This window comes from Saccopteryx bilineata, chromosome 11 (genome assembly GCF_036850765.1).
Source record: "Saccopteryx bilineata isolate mSacBil1 chromosome 11, mSacBil1_pri_phased_curated, whole genome shotgun sequence".
NCBI classification, from domain to species: Eukaryota; Metazoa; Chordata; class Mammalia; order Chiroptera; family Emballonuridae; genus Saccopteryx; species Saccopteryx bilineata.
The window spans coordinates 31,523,442-31,551,219 of NC_089500.1; the positions used below are offsets into that span (position 1 = coordinate 31,523,442).

Below are 27,778 nucleotides of genomic sequence, written 5' to 3' on the forward strand. Positions count from 1 at the left end.
AAAACATATTTTCACACAAATACTTATACACAAATGTTCATAGCATTATAATTCATAATAGCCAAAAACTGGAAATAATCAAAATACCTATTATCTGGTGAACTGTCAAATAAAATCTGATATATCTATAAAGTGGAATACTATTAAGCAATGAAAAGAAACAAACTATTGTTACATGGTGCAAAAAATAAACCTCAAAAACATGATGCTAAGAAAAACCAGATGCAAATAAATATCTATTCTATGACTCCATATCCATAAAAGGTCTAGAAAAGGCAAGTAGATTAGTGCTTGCCTAGGAATGATTAGGAATGAATGTAACATGAGGGATCCTTCAGCAGGCCTGGTCCTTAATGAATCAACACTGGTCAAAATGTTATAAAACAACTGTAGGATTGGTTACAGAACTCTATAAATATACCAAAAAGACAACCTTCATTTACTAACATTTACTGAATGCATACCATGTATAAAGTGGAATCCACAAAGGTTCTATGGAATCGTTATGAATATAAACAGCCTGCTCTAAAGAAAACTCACATTCTAATGGAAAGAGACAAATAACCAAACAAATAAGTTATGAGGTCATTTGTAAATGGTGTAAAAACAATACAAATAAAGTTATTTGAAGAAGAATTATTGGGGTGAACCCTTTCTTCCCCCTTTACTTGGCTGAGTACTTCGGCCATCTTTATAAGACCTCTTCTGCTATGATAGGCAATGTGTCATTAATATGGGAAATACATACTTCAACTTTATCTTATATCAGATGAGCCTTTACAGCCTATTGGCTGAAAATTAATTTGATTTAAGGAGAAATTTATTGCACAGAGTCCTAAATACTTATGACAATATATAAATAGTGAACAATACAGTTTGCAGAAAACAGGTGTAAAGAGATAAAGTTAACTATAATGACAACAGAAAATACAGCATTTCAAATAGTAGCCAGATGTTGCTTTCTTCACTGCTATTATGTGAGTGATGATGAAAATTCAAATGGAAAATTACTGCAACAATATTTATAATATATGGTTTCTTTAGGGTCTGGAAATCATTATGAGGTATTATATACTGTATAATTTGGGGGCATACTTTGGTTGTACTCATGATTTGGAAGATTATTTAAGCTGTTTTACTGCTTGCAACAGCGTAAAAGCACAAAATAATAAATTAGTTCTTTAATCTAGACTAAATCTAGAAAATAAGAAAAGCCTTGCTCACAGAAGACTGTCCTAAAACACTGCAATGGAGGTGAGGGATGGGTTTTGTGAAGAACAACAACATAAATCTGAATTCTTATGACACTTTGTAAGCAGGAAGGAGAGTGGACTCAGGCACTTAAAGCAGGAGGCTAACCAAGTCTAATGACTCCAAATAGAGAGAGGAAGGCTCTGGCTGGGTGGCTCAGTAGATAAAATGTCAACCCGGCATGTCAGAGGTCCCAGGTTCGATCCCCAGTCAGGGCACATACGAGAAGCAATCAATGAGTGCACAACTAGATGAAACAACTAAGTGGAAAAACTAGTTGATGCTTCTCTCCTGTGTCTCAAATCAATAGAAAAAAATTTTTTTTTAAATTCAGATAAAAAGGAAGGAAGAAAGAGCAGGTGCCTATGAACATAGACTGACATATTGGCAATAGTCTTCATGTTTCTGCATCTCTCAACAAGAACTAATCAACTCAAATTGTATGGAATATCTGTGCATGCCAAATGTCAACATCTGTTCAACACAGTTGATGTGTCCAAATGAATTGTATGTAAAGGGCTTCTACAAATCAATGTCACCTACCAAGATTGGCACAACTTCAATGAGCACAGACAGCAGGGTCTATCAGTCTTATTAGCTAAGTCCTAATCATCTAGTGATTTAAATGACACCACAATCAGTATGCTTTTGATTAATCTGTGAACAAAAAATTTCTCTTACAGAAAGCAGGACAGAGCAATCTGCTTCTTCCTGAGAAGTACTCAAACCTGGAAGTCTTGCCTTACTAATATAATATTATTTCTATAATTATTATTAGAGTTCCTCTCAGTAATACTTTTCAAGTTGGTGCAACTGGGTGTCCAGTGCAAAGGATAGCTGCTAATTCATAAGAAAGTCAATACATTTCTTGATAACATAAATAAATAATTGTAAATGCTTACTGACTTGGCTATAAAAGACTGCTAACTCAGCCAATGTCAGTGCACAAGAAAGGAACGTCCTTAATTTATAAGTACCGTATTTCCCCATGTATAAGACACTCCCATGTATAAGATGCACCTTAATTTTGGTGCCTGAATTTTGAAAATAAAAAAGTATTACATAAAGTTATTGAACTCAAGTTTTATTCATTATAAAATTCATACAACTCATCACTGTCAAAACTCCCATCCATTAGCTTGTCCTCATCTGTGTCTGATGATGAATCACTGTCTTCAACAACAAGTGCAAAAACAAGTGTGAAAAAATGCAAAATGCAGGTAAAAAAAATCTACAACCACTGTATATGACGCATCCAGTTTTTAGACCCCAAATTTCCCCCCCAAAAGGTGCATCTTATACATGGGGAAATACGGTGTATTATTTTTCAGCACTCTCCAGAAACCACTCTGACCAAGTGTGATTTCTGTCACAGATCAGCTATCTGAGCAGTTTCCAGGCAGCACCAAGCAAACCTGTAATCAAATACTTACAAAACAGGGTAGCAGTTTTATGGCATTACTAGGAAAACAGAAGCAATCATTAAAATGAGACCTTCTTAATACTCGTAAACCCAGATCTGACCAGCCATCGCCTCTGGTCTCTGAAGGCACACTGAGTGAAAGGAAAGGCCGGGGAGAAAGCTGATGTGTCCCAAAGTGGAGAGGGAAGAAGCAGAGAAGAGCAGAGGAGTGAGGGGGAAAGAGCCACACTTAAACCAGAAAAAACTGTATCAAAAAATTACTTTACCCTGGCCGGTTGGCTCAGCGGTAGAGCGTCGGCCTAGCGTGTGGAGGACCCGGGTTCGATTCCCGGCCAGGGCACATAGGAGAAGCGCCCATTTGCTTCTCCAACCCTCCGCCGCGCCTTCCTCTCTGTCTCTCTCTTCCCCTCCCGCAGCCAAGGCTCCATTGGAGCAAAGATGGCCCGGGCGCTGGGGATGGCTCTGTGGCCTCTGCCCCAGGCGCTAGAGTGGCTCTGGTTGCAACATGGCGACGCCCAGGATGGGCAGAGCATCGCCCCCTGGTGGGCAGAGCATCGCCCCCTGGTGGGCGTGCCGGGTGGATCCCGGTCGGGTGCATGCGGGAGTCTGTCTGACTGTCTCTCCCTGTTTCCAGCTTCAGAAAAATAAAAAAAATAAAAAAATAAAAAAAAATAAAAAATAAAATTACTTTAGTACATTTCAAACTGGTTTTTAAAAACTATCTTAGGCTTAAAGGACTCATTTTTGTACTAAAATAGCCTATTTGATTATCTCACTCTAAACCAATATTAATTTAAATCCTTCTATCAACACAGAAAAATCACACAAAAAGCACATAAGAATGAATAACAGTGATGACAAAGGAAGAGACCTGTAGAAGATGAATTCTGTTCATTTTCTACCTTATAGAGTTGTCTGGTTTTCTAGCACTTGTGTGATCTTTTCTTCAGATAGAAAATATTTCTAACAGATCTATACCATGAAGATAATTTGGGGAAATTTATTATAAAACTGCAGATGACAGGACTCACCAGCAATTTGATCAACAGATGACATTTATTTCCATTGCACTAGCACAAGGTTCTCACTACAGTGTCTATAAGAATCCCCAGAGGGCTTATAACAATGGAGAATTCCGGACCTCACTGATGGAGTTCTAATTTAGCCGGTGTGGGTTGGGGCTGGACAATATGCATTCTTCCAAAAATGTGCCCAGGTTGTGCTGAGGCTCCAGGCCTTGGGACACGTGAGAACCACTGCACCAGCGAATGCCTCCTGACTTCGTGAATGATCCCATGTGGCTGTGGGATGTCAGTGTTCAGTTCAGATGTTTTCCTTTCCTTACCTCATATAATAGGCTGCATACAATTCCCATTCCTGCTCTGGCCTTATGACCAGTCAATACCTAAACATCTATCACAGATCCTCCTTTTGTGAATATTGTGATAATTCTTTCCCATGAAAATAAGTATCTTCTGTCCATAAATGATTTTTTCCTTAAGGTCTCTGACTGTGTGGTCTGTAGGTAACTAATGAAAGAAAAACACATTTGAAGTTTTTTTTTCACTCTTTTGCTCTCCCCTTTATTCATATTTTATACCCATTACTTTTCAACGTATCTTTTAATCTTGAACAGTACCAGATGTACCTCATTTAGCTCTTCTGTTCAACAGTGCTGATGAAATTTTCTACTTCTCATTTTATCTGAAATTGCTTTTATTTTAAGACTAAATGTATTTATGACAAGAGCTCACATAAACTTTTGAGAGGCAGAAGATTATTAATCTGTCACTGAGTACATTTCATCTCTTTGTCCTTACAAGGTATAACAGGTTTTCCACAAAGCACTGTATCATAAAGAAGGTGCATCAGATATATCTGATAAGAGCATCTTTTATTTTGTGAAGTCAACATTTACTTTTATTAAGAGTTAAATCTAATTCATATAAGGAAATATTCATAAAGCTAAAGATATGCTCAAAGCAACTGAATTGAGAGCTAAAGCAGTGGAGTTCGATCCCCAGACTGAAAACCAACACTTCAGGAAGTATTTGTGATTCTGCAGTTCTTACTTAAATCTTTATTCCCCCCCCCTTTTTTTTTGTATTTTTCTGAAGCTAGAAATGGGGAGAGACAGCCAGACAGACTCCTGCATGCGCCGACTGGGATCCACCCGGCACGCCCACCAGGGGGCAACACTCTGCCCACCAGGGGCAACGCTCCGCCCCTCCGGGGCGTTGCCCCGCCGAGACCAGAGCCACTCTAGCGCCTGAGGCAGAGGCCACAGAGCCATCCCCAGCGCCCGGGCCATCCTTGCTCCAATGGAGCCTCGGCTGTGGGAGGGGAAGAGAGAGACAGAGAGGAAGGAGAGGGGGAAGGGTGGAGAAGCAAATGGGCGCTTCTCCTGTGCGCCCTGGCTGGGAATGGAACCTGGGACCTCTGCACGCCAGGCCGACGCTCCACCACCGAGCCAACCAGCCAGGGCCTCCCTTTTATTACTTTGGGCCCTCAAAATAAGTACTCATAAGATTCCTGTTATATATCAATTTGTGCTTTCTTTAAATATAAGTTATAATAAAATCTGACAAAAATGTGGTTTCTCTTCCCATTTATGTATTTCTTCTGGCCCATATAGTTCACCTCCTTTAAAAGAACAAAAAACAGCCTGACCAGGCAGTGGCTCAGTAGATAGAGAATTGTCCCGGGATGCTGAGGATCCAGGTTCAAAACCCGAAATCACCAGGTTGAGCGTGGGCTCATCCAGTTTGAGCACAAGCTTACCAGCTTGAATGTGGAATCATAGACATGACCTCACAGTTGCTGGCTTGAGCCCAAAGGTCACTGGCTTGAACCCAAGGTCACTGGCTTGAACAATGGGTCAATGGCTTGGCTGGAGGACCTCCCCATCAAGGCACATATGAGAAAGCAATCAATGAACAACTAAGGTGCCGCAACTATCTTCCTGTCTGTGTCTCTCTTGTTAACAAAACAAAACAAAAAACCCCCACAACATTTAATACTGTATGTCTGATGTTTTTGTTACTGTGTATTTAATATGCTCATGATACAATTTATCCCTCTATAAAGCCTCTTTGTTTTCCTAAGAATACAGAGGCCCTCAAGTTATAACACAGTTCTATTTCTACAACAGTGACTTAACCTGAATTTTGGTTTAAGTTGAAATGCACCCTAGCCTAAGTCACTTACCTATTCTAACACAGTTGTAAAATCACAATCTAGAACATAAAAACACAACTAAACCACAGGAAAAGGAAAAGGATATCAATATACTGTACTGTACTGTGCATTCTTCTGCCGTGCAACCAAACTAGTTCACCCACATACTCGGTAAGTATATACAATGCTAATGGCATAAGACAAAATACTCACATTTCATTTTTTTTTTTAAGTTTTTATGGGAGCGAGCGTCATAAACTTGAAATGTCATATGTTGAAACTGTCGTAACTCAAGGTCCCCCACATCACTAAATTTGTATGCTAAAATCTTAACAATTAAATTTAAAAGATAGTTTCAATGAGAATTTCCACTCTGGGGTATTTTGAAGTAACAGGAGATACACTTACCTGTCCATTGTAAACTAGAAAACTAGACAAAATATATAAAACAACTGTTTTCAGACACTGAATAATAGTAGTGCAGGAATATGATCCCTGGGAGAAGGCAAGCAAATGAAGCAGGCCCTATAATAGCCCTTTCTGTTTGGACAAACTTTCCAGACAGTAGTGCAGATAGGGTAGTTCTAAGCAGAACAAAAATGTTTTGGTGAATTATGGAGACACAGATCAGAGTTCAGGGAGGCTGAGGTATCCAGAAGTTACAAGACAGTTCCCAGAGAAGAGTTATTCAGAAAAACAGTTGTGTAATCTGCACATTGAACTGTTTGAGTTTTTACAGAATATCAAGAATGCACCTGTATAAAGTAAAACTACAATGGCCTGGGAAAAGAACAACCAAGGAATTGTAAATAAAATAATTCCCAGAAGTCACACAAGACAGAGAGATGACACATTCTGACCAGCCAGAATGAGAGTCATAGTTGATCCCAGGGCTCTCAGTCCTACTGAGAACACAGAGAGAACTAAATGGTTGCTAGAGAAAATAGTAGCCTATAGATTAGTCCTAACAAAGCTTAAGAATAAGACTAAAAAAGATCAAGCTGATCTAACAATAACTTATATGTCTGTTAGGACTCTCTATAAAGACAGACAATGAAACCTAGATATTAATTAACGTAATATCCACATTGATAAGCATGCAATAAAAAATTACAAGATATATAATAAAATTTGACTAGTCAGTTAATAGAAATACACCCAGAAATAACAAATGATGGAATTAGCATATGAGGATTTAAAAATGTTGATTAAAATAAGCTCAGCATAATTAAAGATGAAAAAATTACACATAATTATAAAATCCCAAACAATATTCAACAGACAAAAAAATTAAATCTGAAAGTTAATCTCATTCAGTAAAAGTTTTAGGAGATAAGATGCTACTTAGGACAAGATCAAGAAAATTGCAGACAAAATAGAATAAAAACTATTTAAGATTAAGGTTGGGAAACAAAGCCCCATGATCTAAGATATTTACAATTGCAATGCCAGAGACATGAAGAGAGAAAAAATATCTAAAGAAATAATAATTTAAAGTGTTAAATTTTAATAAAAGCTATAAACCCATAGACTCAAGAAAGTGAATAAAACCTAAGCAGAAAAACAAAGAACAGTTAGTGGTATCTTTATTGAATTGCTAAAAACTAGTGATAGCTCCTAAGAGCAGAAAGGCTCTTTACACGCAAAGGAACAAAATAGAAATGACAGCAGAATTTCATTAAAGAACAAAACAAAACATGTAAACCAGAAGAAACAATAAAATATTTTAAAAATGGTCAATGGAAAAGAAAAACAAACTGCTAAGCCAGAACTATAGACCTGACAAAGATTTCCTTTAAAAACTGACAGTAAAGCCCTGGCCGGTTGGCTCAGTGGTAGAGCATCGGCCTGGCGTGCAGAAGTCCCGGGTTCGATTCCCAGCCAGGGCACACAGAAGAAGTGCCCATCTGCTTCTTCACCCCTCCCCCTATCCTTCCTCTGTGTCTCTCTCTTCCCCTCCCGCAGCGAGGCTCCATTGGAGCAAAGATGGCCCGGGCGCTGGGGATGGCTCCTTGGCCTCTGCCCCAGGCGCTGGAGTGGCTCTGGTCGCAACAGAGCAACGCCCCGGAGGGGCAGAGCATCGCCCCCAGGTGGGCAGAGTGTCGCCCCCTGGTGGGCGTGCCGGGTGGATCCCGGTCGGGTGCATGCGGGAGCCTGACTGTCTCTCCCCGTTTCCAGCTTCAGAATAATACAAAAAAAAAACAACAAAAAACAAACAAACAAACAAAAAAAACCTGACAGTAAAATATTTTCAGACAAACAAAACATAAAATAATTTATTGCCAGATAACCTATATGACCATAAACAAACAAATGAACATCTTCAGGTATAAATAAAACTAGACAGATACTTGGATCTATACAAATGAATGCAGACTTCCAGAAATGAAAATATAAGCAATATTGTTTTTCATGTTTAAAGTTTACTTAACATATAATTGACTGTTTAATGCAATAATAACGAAACTATGGAGTGTATAACACATATCAGTAAATGTATGACAACAATAGCAGAAAAGACGGAAGAAACAAAAAATTGTGTTGTAAGGTTATACATTGTATATTATACATAAAGTGGTAATTATTTGAAAATAGACTTCTAAAGATGAATATTGCAAATCGAAGAGAAACCACTAAAAAACAAAACAAAGATAGTAAGCCCAAAATAGGCATAATAAATACTGAAATTATTTAATCAAACAACAGAAGGCAGGAAAAACTAAATAAAAACTAAAAAATTGGTAAAAAATAGAAAATATATTACAAGATGCTAGATGTAAAGCCAACCATGTTGCCAATTGCATCAGTGTAAAGGATGCAAATACTCCAAAAAAAGCCAGAGATTGTCAGACAGAATTATACATCCAATCCCAATCTATGAGAACCCTGCTTTAACTATAAAGACAAAGACAGGGTAGATGTAGAAAGATGGGAGAGGATGTGCTGAGCAAACACAGTTACAGGAAAGCTGGAGTGGCTCTACTAGTATCAGACCATGTATACTTGAGAACAAGTAATAGCAGAGATAAAAGAGCCATTTTTCAAAATGGAGGAAGTTAATGCATCAAGAAGACATTACAATCAGAAATGTAAAGGTAATAACTGAAATAAAAAGTGAAGGAAAAAATGAAGAAATGTGAAAGGAAAAATAAACTAATCCACAATCTGATTTGGACTGTTCAAAGTTCTTACTAATTGATGGAAAAAGTAAACCAAAAGTCAGCAGGTACACATGAAAATATTGATTTTATTGATATAATATATTGAATATTCCATCTAGTAGTTGCAGATTAGAGCATTATTACATGTGGAGGAAATATTCACAAAGACAGACCAATACATAGGATACAAAACAAGTCTCAATATTTTCGAAGTACTGAAATTAAAGAGAATACATTTTCTGACACAAGGGAATTAAATTAGAAATAAATAATAGAAAGCTAAATAAGAAAAATGTAAATTTTTGATATTAAGAAAAATTTAGCCTGATCAGGTGGTGGTGCAGTGGATAGAGTGTCGGACTGGGATGTGGAAGGACCCAGGTTCGAGACCCCGAGGTCGCCAGCTTGAGCATGGGCTCATCTGGTTTGAGCAAAGCTCACCAGCTTGGACCCAAGGTCCTGGCTCCAGCAAGGTGTTACTCAGTCTGCTGAAGGCCCACAGTCAAGGCACATATGAGAAAGCAATCAATGGACAACTAAAGTGTCGCAACGAAAAACTGATGATTGATGCTTCTCATCTCTCTCCATTCCTGTCTGTCTGTCCCTATCTATCCCTCTCTCTGACTCTCTCTCTGTCCCTGTAAAAAAAAAAAATTTTTAAATGATTATACACTGTTCAAAAAGAAAATCACAAAGGCAATCAGATAGTATTTTAAAATGAACCAAAACAATAAAAAATACAACTTAAAAAAATTTGTGGGATACAAATAAAGGAATTCTCAGAGGGAAAGTTATAACTTTAAATGCGTATATTAGAAAAAAATAAAGTTCCAACCCAATGATCTAAATGACCATCTTAACAAGCTAGAAAAAGAAATGCAAATTAAAACTGAAAGAGAAAAATAAATAAAGTCAGAAATAAATTACATAAACAGACAATAGAGAAAATCTAATAAAAATTGTTTTGATAAAAAGGTAAAAAAGGAGCACACAAGTAGAACTGCCACAGACATTATCAAGTTAATAAAGGAATAATATGAACAACTTTATGTGACTATATATGACAACTTAAGTGAAACGAACAAATTCCTTGAAAGACAGAAATTATACAAACTGAAGACAAAAAAGTAAATCTTTTTACCTCCACGTCAATTAAAAAAAATTAAAGTAGGTCAGGCTGCAGCGCAAGAGCACGTACTTGCGCAAAACTGAGGCCGACTGCTCTCTGTGGGCGGCCCTTTTACCCGCGAGCGACACTGCGGCCCCGAGGGAAAAAAAAGAAAAAAAAATTAAAGTAGTAATCAAAAACATTACCATCAAGCCTGACCTGTGGTGGCGCAATGGATAAAGCGATGACCTGGAATGCTGAGGTTGCTCATTCAAAGCCCCAGGCTTACCCTGTCACAGCACATGCAAGAAGCAACTATGTGTTGAAGCTTCCTGCTCCTCCCAACCTTTTTCTCTCCCCTCTAAAATCAGTAAATAAAATCTTAAAAGACACACACACACACACACACACACACACACACACACTACCACCACCATGAAAACCATCCATCATGGCTTCAGTGGTAAATTCTATCAATCATCAAATAATAATAATAATAATAATAATATAGATAACAGTAAAAGGAAGAAACAATTTCCAATTCATTTAATAAAGCCATAACCAGTATTACCTTAATACCAAAACCAGACAAAACTATTACTAGAAAAATAACTACAGAGCCTGGCCTGTGGTGGTGCAGTGGATAAAGCGTTGACCTGGAGCACTGAGGTCACTGGTTCAAAACCCTGGGCTTGCCTGGTAAAGGCACATAAAGGAGCAACAACTATGAGCTGATGCTTCCTGCTCTTCCCTCACTGCTTTCTTCTCTCTCCTCTCTCTAAAGTCAATAAATAAAATATTTTTAAAAATAACTACAGATAAATTACATTCATAAACACAGATTATGTTAAAATATTGGGGAAAAGAAGAAAAATAAAGACATTGCAAAGAAAACCACATAGTCAGCTGCTGCTTGCACCCACTGCCAAAGCGGTGGCAATCAGTCTGCCGTAGACCACCTAAACCCAATGGTTCACAGGTGTTCACAGACATCATACAAGAACGAATCTTGCTTTAGAAATGTAACATAAAAGCTTTGAGGTGAAACCAAGATAAAAACTAAAATTAGGTTTACTTCTATCTTATGCTTCACTCCAAAATAGATTCAGATTTTAAGCAGTCTCCCACTGGCATAAAAAAAATAAGACAATCATTTGCATTCAAATTTCTGGAGGAGGAAAGTATGACTGTTTAGAAAATTTAGCAGTGATATTCTCAGTACAGAGCTCACTCATTTGCCGTTAGAGTTGTAGAGCAATTTGCTCAAATTATTTGCTTGATGAGCTATGGAAACCTTTTTTTTTTTTTTTTTTTTTAGCAAGAGAGGGAGAGAGAGAGACAGACAGGGACAGACAGACAAACAGAAAGGGAGAGAGATGATAAGTATCAACTCATTGTGACATTTCAGTTGTTTACTGATTGCTTTCTCATATGGGCCTTGACTGGGGGTGGGGAGGAGCGGGCCTCCAGCCAAGCCTTGAGATCTCCGGCTCAAGCCAACAACCTTGGGCTTCAAGCCAGTGACCTTGGGGCTCAAGCCAGTGACCATCAGGTCATGTCTATGATCCTATGTTCAAGCCAGTGACCCTGTGCTCAAGCTGGTGAGCCTTTGCTCAAGTGACAACCTCAGGTTTCAAACCTGGGTCCTCAGCATCCCAGGCTGACAATCTATCCACTGTGCCACCGCCTATGACATAGGCTATGGAAACTTGATCCTAAGCCAACAGAATATGTATGATGGCTTAGATTTTCATAAATATATTTTTTCATTTTAACGTAACTCTCATCTCCCAAAATAACAATTTCTTAATATTTAATTAGAACAAAACCACAGTAAAATAACATCTCTATTTCTTACATTCAGATTAAACATACAAAATGGCAGAAATAATACAGTGAACTTTGAACTCTAACTCAAGTCTCCAGATTCCGTAAACTGCCATGTGACAACAATACCATGTATCAAGCAAAATTATCTATAAAATATTTGAAAAGTTTTCACTGGAAAATGTATGCAAGTTAACATCTAGAAGTCTTAAACTTCTACACTGTATTATTAAATAGCAGCCTTCCTTAAAGGTACTTTATTATCTTTTTTTTTTTTTGTATTTTTCTGAAGCTGGAAACAGGGAGAGACAGTCAGACAGACTCCCGCATGCGCCCGACTGGGATTCACCCGGCATGCCCACCAGGGGGCGACGCTCTGCCCACCAGGGAGCGATGCTCTGCCCCTCCGGGGCGTTGCTCTGTCGCGACCAGAGCCACTCTAGCGCCTGGGGCAGAGGCCAAGGAGCCATCCCCAGCGCCCGAGCCATCTTTGCTCCAATGGAGCCTCGGCTGCAGAAGGGGAAGAGAGAGACAGAGAGGAAGGAGAGGGGAGGGGTGGAGAAGCAGATGGGCGCTTCTCCTGTGTGCCCTGGCCGGGAATCGAACCCGGGACTTCCGCACGCCAGGCCGACACTCTACCACTGAGCCAACCGGCCAGGGCCGGTACTTTGTTATCTAAATTGCAACTGAAATAACCTTCCAGCCTGTACATTGCAGGCCTCTAAGACTATAATATCCTGAGACTTCAACCACCTTTAATTTTAAAACCATCATTCTAAAATTTCAATAGGGAATACAGCAGATGATTGAGGGTCTAAATCAGGGTTCTATTCCCAGGAAACTCTCATTATTATATGAGTTTAGAATATTAAAATCTATATCCTCCTTATCTGAATATTACTCATTTTTCATCCATTACTCATTTTCATCCATATATTTTATTTCTTAATACTCTATTAAGAACTTTAATCAGAAATTCTAAAGGACCAGACAACAAATTGTCAATTCTTATGCTCCTGAGTGTCATCAACTCTTCCTTTCTTAAAATCCTCTCTGATTTCAATTTCACTGAAGCACATGTTTGAGGTCCTGCCAGGTCCAGTGCCAACTAAATTCAATTGTGCTTTACCTGCTGTGAGGGAACTCTAAGAACTACCTTAACACTGACACAGAAACAAAGAAACCCTACCAAATAGTTTCCAGAAGTTGTGTAATGCCAGCTCTAGAGTCAGAACTTGGTAGCTGTGCCAAGGACATTTTTCCTTCTTAAATAGAAAAGTTTCTTATACAATAGGTTTCATTACAGGAATGTATTGATTGAAACTAGCTTCATTGCCACTAATGTTCCGCTTAATTTTAAAGATAACATAATATTGAACAGCATAATGTGTTCTATTAATAACGTTTTATTGAAATAGTAAACTGATTTATTGCATTTGTTTGTTCAAATAAGCAACCAGATCATTTGCCATAAATCTTCTTGAGTCTAAACAGAAGGCTGAGATGCAACTTGATAAAAATAAAAAGTTATCATAAGACATAATGAAAAATCCAATTTGAAAATTAAACACTGCACTGCCCAGCTTCATGCTTTATTTAGGGTCTGAAGCTTGCAATGAAGATAAAAGAGCTGCTTTAGTTTACTTAAAATGGCTACTGTGAGTCTTCATTTGGGAAACACTACAAAAATAATTAAAATCTGTTAGAGGAAGTCTAGCCATTTAGCTTCTGTGGCAATTCACTCTAATCTCATTGCTTGTACACTTTAAAATAGCTTATTTTATGTTTAAGAATACTTTTTTAATTTCACTTTCTTTAATATATTTTTGTTTTTCAATTACAGTTACATTTAATTTTATATTCGTTTCAGGTGTACAATGTAGTGGTTAGACATTTATATTAATATGTACCTTATGAAATGATTCCCCATTAGTATAGTACCCTTGACACTGTACAGTTGTGGGGGTGAGAGAGGGCAGAACTTAACACAGCCTTGTGTTCATAAACTAAGGCTTGTTCCTGGAGCTTTGGTTTCCACCCAGCCTACTCAAATCCACTCCTGTGTATAAACATGAACACAAACCATTTCTAGCAGGTGATATCTGAAAGGATGCCATCCGGCCATTCCTCCAAGAAAGGTGACTCATATACTATCTGAAAGGCAGCATTTGGACTTTGCAGTAAGAGACAGGTTATGCTCATCCTGTTCCATAATTTGCCACTGATTCTATGGAAACTTGGTCATTTATCTGTAGCTGATTTCCCTCATGCAGAAAGCTGCTAAGACCTATTATATATTTACCATTTTGAAAATTTCTTGTTTTCTAAATTTATGTATGGCATTCTGAATATTAGGAAGTCTAATCTGTGCTGTAATCTTTCAAATTAATTTTAAAATAAGCGAAGTTACTTAACTATTTTCAAGAAGTAGCAATGTTTGCAGCACAAATTTAATAGCAATGTTTGCAGAAACTGCAATATAGAAACTGGCTTTGGTATAGGCTAGATTTATGAGTTCAACATTTAAATTACCAAATTTACTAATCAACTCTCAAGCCTGTAGTTACACTCCAGGAATACCTACCACATGAGTAAATCCTTCATCTACTGTATAACATACAGTAATTTATTCAAATGCTTTACCGACGGGAGTTTAGATACTGTGCTGTTCTCTCTGGCAATAATACCTCAAGGATCATTTTCCCATGTTCTGGGTTAGAGGAAGTAGTTGTGACAGCAGTACCTGGCTGTACCTGGCTCCCTAACCCCAAGATCTCACTGATGGGAATCTATTCTATATTTTCCAGGGTGCCCTGACACCACTGCAGCAGCCATAGATGCAATGCTCCTGCTTACAGCCTAGCTCCAGCCATGGTCCAGAGCATTGCCTCCCAAGTATGTTAGTTCTATATTGTTCTGAAGTCACTATTAAGAGTCCAACAGAAAAGTTGCTTCTTTAGCTCTTTCATCTTTTATTTCTAGTATTCAACTCCTCCTGCTTAAAATACCTTGAGTGGTTTCCATTTCTCACACTGACCCCTGACTGAAAGTCTTCTGCTATCACTAACAACGCATTCACTTTTCCCCTAAGTTACACACAATAAGATGCATCCATTTTTTAATTGAATTTATTGGGGTAACTCTGGTTAATAAAAGTATATAGGGTTCAGGGATACAATTCTATAATATATCATCTGTACACTGTATTGTGTTCACCACCCCAAGTCAAGTCTCCTTCTGTCACCATTTATCCCCTCTCTACTCTCCCCTACCTTCCCACCCCCCTTTCCTCTAGTAATCACCATATTGTTGTCTCTGAGTTTTAGGTCTTTGCTTAATCCCTTCACTTTTTCATCCATCCCCCTCTCCCCTCTGACAGCTGTCAGTCTGTTCTCTGTCTCTGAGTCTGTTCCTATTTTGTTTATTGGTTTATTTTGTTCATTAGATTCCACATATAAATAAAATCATATGGCATTTATCTTTCTGTGACTGGCTTATTTCACTTAGCATAATACTCTCCAGGTCTATCCATGTTGTCGCAAAAGGTAAGATTTCCTTCATTTTTTACAGCTGAGTAGTATTCCATTGTGTATATGTACCACAGCTTTTTTATCCACTCATCCACTGATGACACTTGGGCTGCTTCCAAGTCTTGGCTATTGTAAATAACACTGCAGTGAACACAGGAGAGCATATATTCTTTTGAACTCATGATTCAGGTTTCTTCAGATATATTCCCAGAAGTGAAATTACTGGGTCATAAGGCAGTTTCAGTTTTAATATTTTGGGGTAACTTCACACTGCTTTCCACAGCGGCTGCACCAATCTGCAAGATGCAAACTTCTTTAGTGTACATTTCTTCAAGTTTTGAGAAATTCTGAATGTCGTTAGATAATCACTGTAACAATTAAGGTAGTTCCATCATACTGAAAAACTCCCTGTGCTTTGCAGTCAGCCTCTTCTCCAACCTCCACCCTTGATTTGTTTCTGTCTTTGTAGTTTTCCTTTTCAGGACTACCATATAAAGGGACTCACACAGCCAGCAACCTTTTGAATCTGGTTCTTTCATTTAGCAGAATGCATTTGAGGTTCATGTACGTAGCGTGTATATCAGCAGTCTGTTCCTTTCCTTTATTTTTGTCATGCAAGGTTGTTGAATGGTTTACAGTGTTTAGCAACTATGAATAAAGCCACTGTGAATACTCAACTATAGGTTTTTATGTGAATATAGAGTTGCCTTTCACTTGGGAACAAGGTAGGTAGTAATCCAGGTGAAAAGGACCTGGACTAAGGTGGGAGAGGTGAAGGTGGTAAGAAACGGTATGAGTTGGGCTATACTTAGGCGGAAGAATGGGCTAGATTTGATGATAATTTGGATCTGGGGATGAGAGAAGAGAAAGAGACGTGTCAATTATGAATCTAATGATGTTTCCTGAGAAACATAAGGAACGGGAGTGCCATATACTGAGCTGGAGAGATGACGGGGTTACAGGTTTGGAAGGGAAATCAAAGAGTTTAATTTTAGTCATGCTAAATTTGAGAAGTTAATGGACAGATCAAATGTATGTTTACTCTTAGGTTCAATAGATGAAAACCCTTTAGGGCTTTTTATAGGGTAGAATCTATATCTCTTACTAACATATGGCTTCCTACAATAGTAAAAGAATGGGTTAGAAGATTTGGGAGAATTTTTCAACCCTAAAATTCTGCACTGAGAATCAGGCTGTCATAGGTGCAAATTTACAATTGCACTAAGATTCTTATACTATACAAATGCCTACTTATAGGGTCCCTGTAATTAAGGTGAACATGGCATTGCTCTCTGACAGCTAGAACCAGAATATATATGGCAAAGAAATACCACTTTCTTGAGAGCATAAGGCAATTTCATGGTTAGGAAACATTTATGTTGAATTTTTCATTTTTTCTTCCCATCAGTTATTGCTATGCCACTATCCTCTTAGGTCAGAACAAACAGCTCTAGTTCCTTAGATCATAGTGTGAGATAATCTCAAATGACAGCATCTTTTTAATTGAGTTCCAAGAGTGGACACAGAATTTTAGTTTTGATGTTGTCCTCAATCAGAAAAGGATCCAAGAGTGATTAGGCAACATCACTTATTTTCCTGGTGTGTATACAACTTACCTCCATCACTTCCCCCCAGTGGATCTACAATCAGGTAATGGAGACTAAGGCAGTTAAGTCCCTATATAATCTAAAATAATTGCAGATCTAGTGGAAGATGAGGTGACCAAATTCTGGCACCAGAATAAAATACATTACAGTAGACACAGAAAAGTGCCTCATTAAAGAAACTCACAAAATGGTACAACTCCTTTAAAGATATCTCTAGTCTTTTAACACGGGCAAATGTATGACAGTAGCCCAGCAATTCTCATGTTCTGTCAGATTTAATACTCCTCCACACACCAAGTACACTTTCTTCAAAATGCCTCTTGGCACAGATATATATCATTGTGAGATTTTCCTCATTTTTTTTATGCCTAAGACCTCTTTGTAACTATTTATATTTTAGTTGCCCTAATGTTAATGATTACCAATTTCTAAATAAATACTCTATCAGTTATGAAATGTGTAAGGGGGCAGAAATCCATTAGCTTAAACAGAGTAGGTGTTTCCTTTTTCTTTTCATGAGGTGTCTAGGGCTGTGTAGCATCACACTATCATCAGGGACTTCAGTTCCTTTTATCTTTCCATTCAACCTCCAAGGTGAGGTCAGTATTACATAGAGCAAGGTTTCTCAACTTGGCCTGCTAACATTTGGGCAACATGATTCTTTGTGTGTGGACTGTCCTGTACACTGCAGGATGTTTACTAATATCCACGGTCTCTACCTCCTAGGTGATAGTAACAATGCCTGATTATAACAACCAAAAATGTCTCCATATTGCTAAATTTTCCCTAGGGGTAAAACTCAGCCCCGGATGAGAACTGCTGCCACAGAGGACAAAATGATTGAACAAAGAAAGGCACAAAAGATGAGGAAACACGGGCATTCCCAAACAGAAGATACAGTGTGTCCGTAAAGTCATGGTGCACTTTTGACCAGGTCACAGGAAAGCAACAAAAGACAATAGAAATGTGAAATCTGCACCAATTAAAAGGGAAACCTTCCCAGTTTCTGTAGGATGATGTGGCAGCATGTGCGCATGTGCAGATGATGACGTAACACTGTGTTACAGCGGAGCAGCCCTCCGCCATGCCAGTCGAGATGTGGACAGTACAGAGGAAAGTTCAGTGTGTTCTGTGGCTCGCTAAATTCGAATCTGTGACTAAAGTGCAAAGTGAATATCAGCGCGTTTTTAACGAAGCGCCACCACATAGAAATAACATTACTCGGTGGGATAAGCAGTTGAAGGAAACCGGCAGTTTGGTGGAGAAACCCCGTTCTGGTAGGCCATCAGTCAGTGACGAGTCTGGAGAGGCTATACGGGATAGCTACCTAAGGAGCCCTAAAAATATCTGTGCGTGCTTGTGCTCGACAATTACACCTAAGCAAGACTACAGTTCATAAGGTATTGAAGAAATGTCTCTGTTTTACGGGGTACAAATTGCAGCTGCTGCACGCTATCAAACCAGCGGATAGACCCACATGATGCATGTTTGCTACAGATATGCTTCATGAGATCGACAATGATGCATGATTTTTCAGAAGATTGGGTTTAGCGATGGGGCAACCTTCCATATCTGTTGACATGTTCATTGCCATATCGTCTGAATATGGGCTGCTGAACATCCTCATGCCTACGTTCGTTGAGTACGAACGTAACACCCCTAAAGTGAACGTGTGGTGTGACCTGATGCATGATAAGGTGATAGGCCCATTTTTTTTCGCAGAGCAGTCTGTGACGGCAAAGTCCTATCTTGACATGTTGGAACTGTATGCAGTGCCACAATTTCCAGAGGTGTCATCTTTCAACAGGACGACACTCCTCCACACTACGCCACCATTGTTCGTGAGTTTCTGGATAGAACATTCCCTCGGTGGTGGATAGGCAGGGGTTCTGTCAAACCATGGCCACCATGATCCCCAGATCTGACGCCCTTAAACTTTTACTTTTGGGGTTATGTTAAGCAACATGTGTACATTGAACGTATCAACGACATTAATCACTTAAAACAGAGAATCACAGACGTTATTCACTCTGTTACACCAGACACCCTTACCCGTGTGTGGCAAGAACTTCACTATCATTTGGATGTGTGTAGGACAACAAGTGGAGCCCACATTGAACTGCACTGAATAGGTATGAAAGTGGGAGAGTTTTCCTTTTATTTGGTGTAGATTTCACATTTCTATCATCTTTTGTTGCATTCCTGTGACTGGTCAAAACTGCACCATGACTTTACGGACACACGGTATTTTTTGTTTTTACCAAAATCCATTTCACAATCTCCATACGAGTCAATTATAACAGTAACAATGATAACAATCTGGAGCTATTATATAGTACTTTCTGCACGTGAACTACATCTCTATTTCTTTTACAGTTATTAACTTGTTCAGTGCCACTGGACACCCTGTGAGGTATGCTCATTACATTTCCCTCATTTTGCTGGTGAGGAAATTGAGGTGCACTAACCTCATATAACTTGCTCAAGGTCACAGAAAGTGGTAGAGCATACTGTGCAAGAGCCCCTAACATTCTGGCTCCAAAGTTCATGCTCTTAGCATGGCATTCAGAAGGAACCTTTGAGGAATCAGCAGAAAAATATCCTGTCCACCAAATAGCAGACTCTAGAGCAAGACTATAGTTATAAATCAATACCCTCAAATATGGCTTATGAAAGTAGAATGCTGTAGCTTGTCAAATGGTCATTTATAAAATCTTTTATAGTTTTTCAGGTAGATACACAGGAAAGGGTTTGCTGGGTCATATAATAACTCTATTCTTCATTTTTTGAGGAACTGCCAGACTGTTTTCCATAATGGCTGTACTAGTATACATTCCCACCAGCAGTGAATGAGGGTTCACTTTTCTCTACATTCTCTCTAACTCTTGTTATTAGTTGTCTTCTTGAAAATAGACATTCTAGCAGGTGTGAGGTGGTATCCCATTGTAGTTTTGATTTGCATCTCCATAATAGCTGGTTAAGTTGAACATCTTTTTATATAACTGTTTCCCTTTTGTATGTCTTCTTGGGAGAGGTGTCTGTTCAGGTCCTCTGCCCATTTTTAAATTGGTTGTTTGGTGCTGAGTTTGAGCGAAGCAGGTGGGGGATACGGGAGATAAAGAGGGCCAAATATATGATGACGGAAGATGGTTTAACATTGGGTGGTGGGCACACAAGGCAACATACAGTTCATGTATGACAGAAATGTATAACTGAAACCTACATGATCCCAATAAACCAACGTCACCCCAATAATTTTAATTAAATAATATTCACACACACAATATTTAAAAACCATGACTTGTGTTCAAAGATATAGTCAAATGACTAACATTTCTAACTCATGGTGATGGTTGTCTATTTACTGGTCAGGAAGGTAGTAATCTATTGTGGAGTAAATCAATGGAGTGTGCATAATATCTGGCTATATCCTGTTAACTAGCATGGTAAGAAAAAATTGAAACATGGAAATTTCAGGTTTTATAGCTGCTTCTTCAATCCATATTCACTTACATAAAAATGCCATAGTTAAAAGCATTTAAAAGTCAAATTATCTGGAGAAAAGATTCATATAAAATTTATTTTCAGAAACTGATATTCAGCCTATTGCTATCAGAGTTGATTGTTCTTATATGTAAACTTCATTCAAGTTTCTGTAGGTTTGAAAATACAGAACGACATTTAAAGCCTGTGTAATGTGTCATTACAGAAAAAATTAAAATGGGAACATTTCCACTTTGCCAGGAATATACAATTTGTTAGGATAATGGCAATACTAACTGCTTACAAGTTTCTTTTGTGAGTATTAAATAGATCATGTACTGCTAAATATATTACAGGGGGAGGGAGAGCTGTACTGGGGCTGGAGGATTTGCTCAGATCACAATAAGGCCAGGCAACTAGAACTTTAAAGGGAAATCACACATTTTTAAAAACAGCTATTGAGGCATGACTGAAATGCAACAAACTGCACACATTTAAACTGTACAAGTTGATAAGTTTCGGCGTATGTGAAGGCCCAGGGATCACCTCCATGATCAAGATAATGAATATATCCGTCATCTCCCGAAGTCGCCTGTGTCCCTTAGTCATCCTTCCCACTCACTCCCCTGTACTCCTACATCTGCCAACCAGGCAACCACTGATCTGCTCTCCATCATCAGAGATCATTTTGCTTTCTCTAGAGCTTTTATAAATGGAACTATATAATCTGTTGTCTTTTAAGTCTGTATTCTTTAACTGTTTGATTATTTTGACATTTATCTATGTTGTTGCACATATCAGCACTTCTTTATCATTGAGTGGTATTCCATTATACAGCTATCCCACAATGCATCAGTTCACCAGCGAATAACACGTGTGCTGTTTCTGGTTTGAAGCTATAGAAAAGAAAGCTGTGGCCCTGGCCGGTTGGCTCAGTGGTAAAGCGTCGGCCTGGCGTGCAGGAGTCCTGGGTTTGATTCCCGGCCAGAGCACACAGTAGAAGCGCTCATCTGCTTCTCCACCCCTCCCCCTCTCCTTCCTCTCTGTCTCTCTCTTCCCCTCCTGCAGCCAAGGCTCCATTGGAGCAAAAGTTTGCCCAGGCGCTAAGGATGGCTCTGTAGCCTCTGCCTCAGGCACTAGAATGGCTCTGCTTGTGGCAGTGCGAGGCCACAGAGGGGCAGAGCATCGCCCTCTGGTGGGCATGCCGGGTGGATCCCGGTCGGGCACATGCGGGAGTCTAACTGCCTCCCCCGTTTCCAACTTCAGAAAAATACAAAAAAAAAAAAAAAAAAAAGAAAGCTGCTTTGAACATTACTGTGTAGATATATACTTTTATTTCTCTTGGGTAAAATGGATGAATCATATAGAGGTATATGGCACTTTCTTAAAAAGTTAAACTGTTTGCAAGGTAGTTGTACAATTTTACTTTTCTATTAGCAGTGCATGATAGTAGTTCCAGTTCCTCCACACCTTTGTTTGACAGGGCAAGACTTTTTAATTTGGGCCAATAGCTAAATTTCTAATAGACGTATAGTGGTATATGAGTGTCATTTTTATGTTCATTCCCTAATTTTAATGGTGTTGAGCATCTTTTCACATGCTTATTTGCCATCTATATATCTTTTCTTATAAAGTATTAATCCAAATCTTTTGCCCATTGTTTTAATTCAGTATCTTTTTTTTCTTAAAATGATCACTTCCTCTGAATAGTGCCTACCACTTGCTCCTCATCAATTAGGTTTTGCTTGTTAATTAAAATTAACTCAAAAGTAGTAATGCTTCTTGTTACCTCCTTTACATCCATTTAGGGCAAACATCATTACATATTCTAAATTTACAATGAGTCATCTAGCATACGCTCAATATTACAAACCCAATGTCCCTATAATTATAATATCTTATTTCTATGCCATCTTTACTGTGTTTCTAGGGCAGCATCACCTACTTCCCATTTTGGGTACTCTCACAATTTTATTGCTTCCATATCTCTTTCCTATTATCTTTACCCAAATGCTTTTAACTGTGATTCCACCAGCAGAATTAAAAGTTTTCTCTATTCTTAAATCTTAAATCACTTGGAAGTATGAGTTGACATTGATTTAGACCCGATTTAAAGGCCCAATTTATTTCTCAGTCTGCTCATATAATACCCACAACTTATATCTCTGAGAGACATAAGAGCTTCTCTAAGTTGCTGCAGGTTCAACTCTAAGGGCTTTAGTGACTGAGAAGCATATTGGTAGGTATTTATGTAATCTTCTTTCAGGTAATACTAGCCTGCAGCTTTGAGGGAGAAAGAAATCTGTGGCTAGAGGCTCAGATGCAACTATGAGACCATTCTCTTGAAGAACTGAGCAAAGCAAATCCAAAAAGAAAAACACAGTGGCAGAGATTGAGAGGAAGAAGATTTGGTGCTCTAACAAGAAATAGAAATGGCCCCATTAGGCAAAAGAGTAGGTACATAGTACACTACAGTTCTGTTATCTCAAAGTGATACTGGTGAGCAACAAAAAAGACTGTGAGGAGTCTAGACATAAAGAAAGTTACAAGCAAGTCAAAGTTCCAAGTTCAATGTTGTTGAAGCAAATCTGGAGGCAGAATTAGCACAGTGTGCTTGAGCCTGCTATCTTTAGAAAGGCCTACTTTCAAGGCTGGCCCTTGGCTGGCATATGGGAACTTGGATTTGGGGAGTATTCCCTAACTGATAAGGGTATATTTCAATACCTAAATAGTTAGTGTAAACCATATGGTTTATGCTCAGTGTGTGCTTTCCTTCTGGGAGTCTGCAAATTGGTATGTGCTATATAGAGGGTGAAACCTGACCAGTTTCCAATAAAAACTGTAGGCACTAAGTCCCTAATGAGTTTCCCTGGTAGAGAATACTTTGCATATACAGTCATAATTAGATGCTGCAGGAATTAAAAGCATTGCATGTGTCTCTACTTGGACAAGATTCTTGTAAGACTGTACCTGGTTTCTTCCAGACTTCACCACACTTTGTTGATTTTGCTTTGTATCCTTTCACTATAATCTTAGCTAGGAGTATGACCATTTGTCAGAAACCAATAAATCAACAAACCTAGGGGTGGTCTTGGGAACCCTGCTACACCTGGTTTGTGGGTTGGACAGATTAATATAGTCCCTTGCCTAAAATAGTGAGGTGAAGTCGGCACACAGTTCCAGTTAGGTGTCCTTCTCTATGAGACAGTGTTCTGAGCACTCAGGCAAATGCTCAGAGAGAAGAGGCACTGAGCAAAATTCATTTCAGTAACAGCATAAGGACAGAGAGAAAAATGACAGTCACTCAACCTGTCAGGCAGGCAGGCTTTCATCAGACTCTTACTGCAAGCCCAAAGCAGAGCAAAATGCTTAAGCCTACACATCGTTTGAAAGCTCTGAACACTGTACAAAGGTGTAAGCTAAACAGAGCAATAGATTTATGAATCAACAGAGCATTAAACTTTAAAAGTTAGTGTGTCTTGAGTCAGTCTGGCAGAACTGAAGCTACCAACATGGTTGGCTAACCAACTAGAATAGTGCTACCTGCCAATGCCAATGAGTGGCCCACTGTCACACAGTGAAAGATGAGGCCCATGGACTGAGGCTTCAAGTTGCTCCTTTTGTCCATCAGTGCTAAACAGTGCTTCATTTAGGGAGACACACAAGTTACCTTTCATGTTTACACTTCCTTCTAGCCTATTCTCTTAACATGTTGCCTCCATAAGGAGTATACTTACAGCTGACTGAATAAAAACCATGATTATCACTCTTAAAAAAGCTATGGAAATAACCAAGATGATACCACATTCTATGGAATATTTATCAGAGCTTTCTTTTAATCAGTGCTCCATTTGAAACAAAATAAATTTACTTAGCCAAACGGAAATGATTTATATGGTCTGGGGGATTAAGATCATTTAACAACACAAGTCACACACTGAACTCCAGGTCTTAAATTAACCTGACTGCTGCACTCTCAGACATTTCCTCCTGCTCAGTATTCTTAAAATTTAGCATCATAGAAAGAACCTTAGATAACATCCAGTCTATTCACATGTTTGATAAAAGAGACTTACTGTAACTCTCTTGTAGCATTCAGAACACAGTATCTTGCATTGTTTTCTTAATCCATCCAACTTCCCATCCTTTCTTCCTTCCTCCTTCCTCCTTCCCACATATCCATTGTGCCTCTTTAATCAGAAAAGGTCACTGGAAGGGAAGCCCCACACCCACTTTGGGTTTTGGTGACTAATGTAACCTGGGTAAAGGCTTGCAATGATTATATTTCATTTTGACATTGAAATTTTCATTAAATTTCACTTGCTATTATTCAACAATAAAATTTTCTACTAATGGATAGGTAAAAACATGTGCAATATATCACAGATTCTTTCTGAAAAAGACAGATCTCACCTAAACTAATAAGCCCAGCCATAACTAATTCATCTCTTAAACTGTCAACTTATTGATTATGGGGACTTATAAACTTCTCATACCCAGCCATTAATCACACTCCAGAACCACGCTGTCCAATAGGATAGGCACTAGGCATGGGAAGCTGCTAAAATTTAATTAGTTAAGATTAAATTAAAAATTCAAGTCTCATTAGCTACATTTCAAGTGTTCAGTAGCTACACTGGTGACATACCACCATTTTGGGTAGTGTACACATAGAACAGTTCCATCATCACAGGTAGTTCTACTGGATAGCAGAGCTCTCAGAGAGATTCTGCTAACAGGGTAGCTGGATTCACAAGTGATTTCTCACTTTAATTAGTCTTTTTTTTTATTTGAAAAAGTTATTTATGAACAAAATTAAACAATAAAAAGGTACATTTACACTCAAATACTCTTTACCCAGATTTACCTATTGTTTACATTATATCCTATTTTTGATAGGGGAGCCCAAAAGTTAAAAATTTGGCTTCAGTAATAGTAGCTTTTAGTTTTAATAAACAGGAGATTATGTAAGGGTCAGGAAATAGTTAATACTCTTGCTATTCTTTAATGGCTCCCAAGCCTTTACTTTACATGCAGAGAAAAGTTTACCTTTGCAGGAAAGTCTGGGAAAGCTTACATAAGGAGGGACCTGAGGGTCAGAAAAGTTTAAATCACAATAGTGGTTTGTAAAAGCCTAGCCACAGGATTTTCTGTGAAAAATCAAGGCCTATAAATTTTTTTTTTTTTTTAATTTTTTTTTTTCTTTTCATTTTTCTGAAGCTGGAAACAGGGAGAGACAGTCAGACAGACTCCCGCATGCGCCCGACCGGGATCCACCCGGCATGCCCACCAGGGGTGGAGCTCTGCCCACCAGGGGGCGATGCTCTGCCCATCCTGGGCATCGCCATGTTGCGACCAGAGCCACTCTAGCACCTGGGGCAGAGGCCACAGAGCCATCCCCAGCGCCCGGGCCATCTTTGCTCCTATGGAGCCTTGGCTGCGGGAGGGGACGAGAGAGACAGAGAGGAAAGCGCGGCAGAGGGGTGGAGAAGCAAATGGGCGCTTCTCCTATGTGCCCTGGCCGGGAATCGAACCCGGGTCCTCCGCACGCTAGGCCGATGCTCTACCGCTGAGCCAACCGGCCAGGGCTAAGGCCTATAAATTAATTAGAAACTTAGTTCACCAAACTTAAATCCTTACTCTGTATTCTAAGGAAATAGAGTCTTTCTTGCATGCCAATTCCCAGAGGCCAATGGTCTCAGAGGTGCCAGTTCCCGACTGTTTTGAAGATTTACCAAGAACACCAGATAGGACCATGCTAATTGGGCCTGCGTTATATCAGAAGAACTTGTGGGAGAGACATTCTCGCTAACTGAACTCCCACCTCCTGCACATTGTTACTTGATTAACTACAGGGACTTTGCCCCTGAACCCTATAAAAACATCCAACACCAGGAGAATGTGAAGGCAGTTCTCCCTGACAGGAGTCCCCTGCCTTCTCAGTTTGCTGGCAATCTGAATAAAAGACACTCTTATATCACTCAAATCCATCTCTGTGATTGACTGGCAGCAATGGCAACTTGAACCCTGGCTAGTTCCAGCAACATTTTCTCTATCATTTCCACATTCAGAGATTTGCACAAATACATATATTTTTCTCTTCTGAAGTATTTTTTTTTTTTTTTTTGCATTTTTCTGAAGCTGGAAACAGGGAGAGACAGTCAAACAGACTCCCGCATGCGCCCGACCGGGATCCACCCGGCACGCCCACCATGGGGCGACACTCTGCCCACCAGGGGGCGATGCTCTGACCATCCTGGGCGTCGCCATGTTGCGACCAGAGCCACTCTAGCGCCTGGGGCAGAGGCCACAGAGCCATCCCCAGCACCCAGGCCATCTTTGCTCCAGTGGAGCCTTGGCTGCGGGAGGGGAAGAGAGAGACAGAGAGGAAGGAGGGGGGGGGGTGGAGAAGCAAATGGGCGCTTCTCCTGTGTGCCCTGGCCAGGAATCGAACCCGGGTCCTCCGCACACTAGGCCGACGCTCTACCGCTGAGCCAACCGGCCAGGGCCTCCTCTGAAGTATTTGAGAGTAACTTTACATACCTCATGACCCTTTAACACCCTAAATATTCCAGTGAGCATTTCTTATGAGTGGGAATATTCTCTTACATAACCACATTACAGTTATTAATCTCATAAGTTTTACTTAATTCATCATCCACATTCTGATTTTATCAGGTGACCTACTATTTTTACACTATACTCCCCCAGACATTACAGGATATATAGTCTAAGGTTAGATACTACATTTAGCTGCCATAGCTCTTAATTCCCCTTTAATCTAGAATATTTCCAGAGCCTTTGTCTTTTATGACATTTCCATTTTTGAAGTGTGCGGTTTTCCTCCCTCCTTTATTTAGTAAAAGGTTTGCCATTTTGTGTTGATCTGCTGTTTCCTTGAGATTTAGATTCAGGTTATGTATTCTCAGAATACTGAATACCATATTTCCCCATGTATAAGATGCACCCTTTCCCAAAAATTTTGGTGTCTAAAAATTGGGTATGTCTTATACAGTGGTTGTAGATTTTTTTACTTGCATTTCCCTCTTGAGGAGTTATATGAATTTTATGTGAATAAAACTTGAGTTCAATAACTTTATGTAATACATTTTTTTTTTTTTTGTATTTTTCTGAAGCTGGAAACGGGGAGAGACAGTCAGATAGACTCCTGCATGCGTCCGACCAGGATCCACCCGGCACGCCCACCAGGG

The 27,778-nt window shown here is 39.2% G+C and overlaps 1 protein-coding gene and 1 non-coding gene across 4 annotated transcripts in view; one reads left to right on the forward strand and one right to left on the reverse strand.

The window, feature by feature from the left end:
* KIAA1328 (KIAA1328 ortholog) overlaps positions 1–27,778 on the reverse strand; it is a 343,953-nt gene that overhangs the window by 172,716 nt on the left and 143,459 nt on the right. The window lies entirely within an intron of this gene.
* LOC136315838 (small nucleolar RNA SNORA76) lies at positions 10,140–10,271 on the forward strand. Its single transcript, XR_010727617.1, has one exon. It is a non-coding gene; the product is annotated as a small nucleolar RNA SNORA76 (small nucleolar RNA).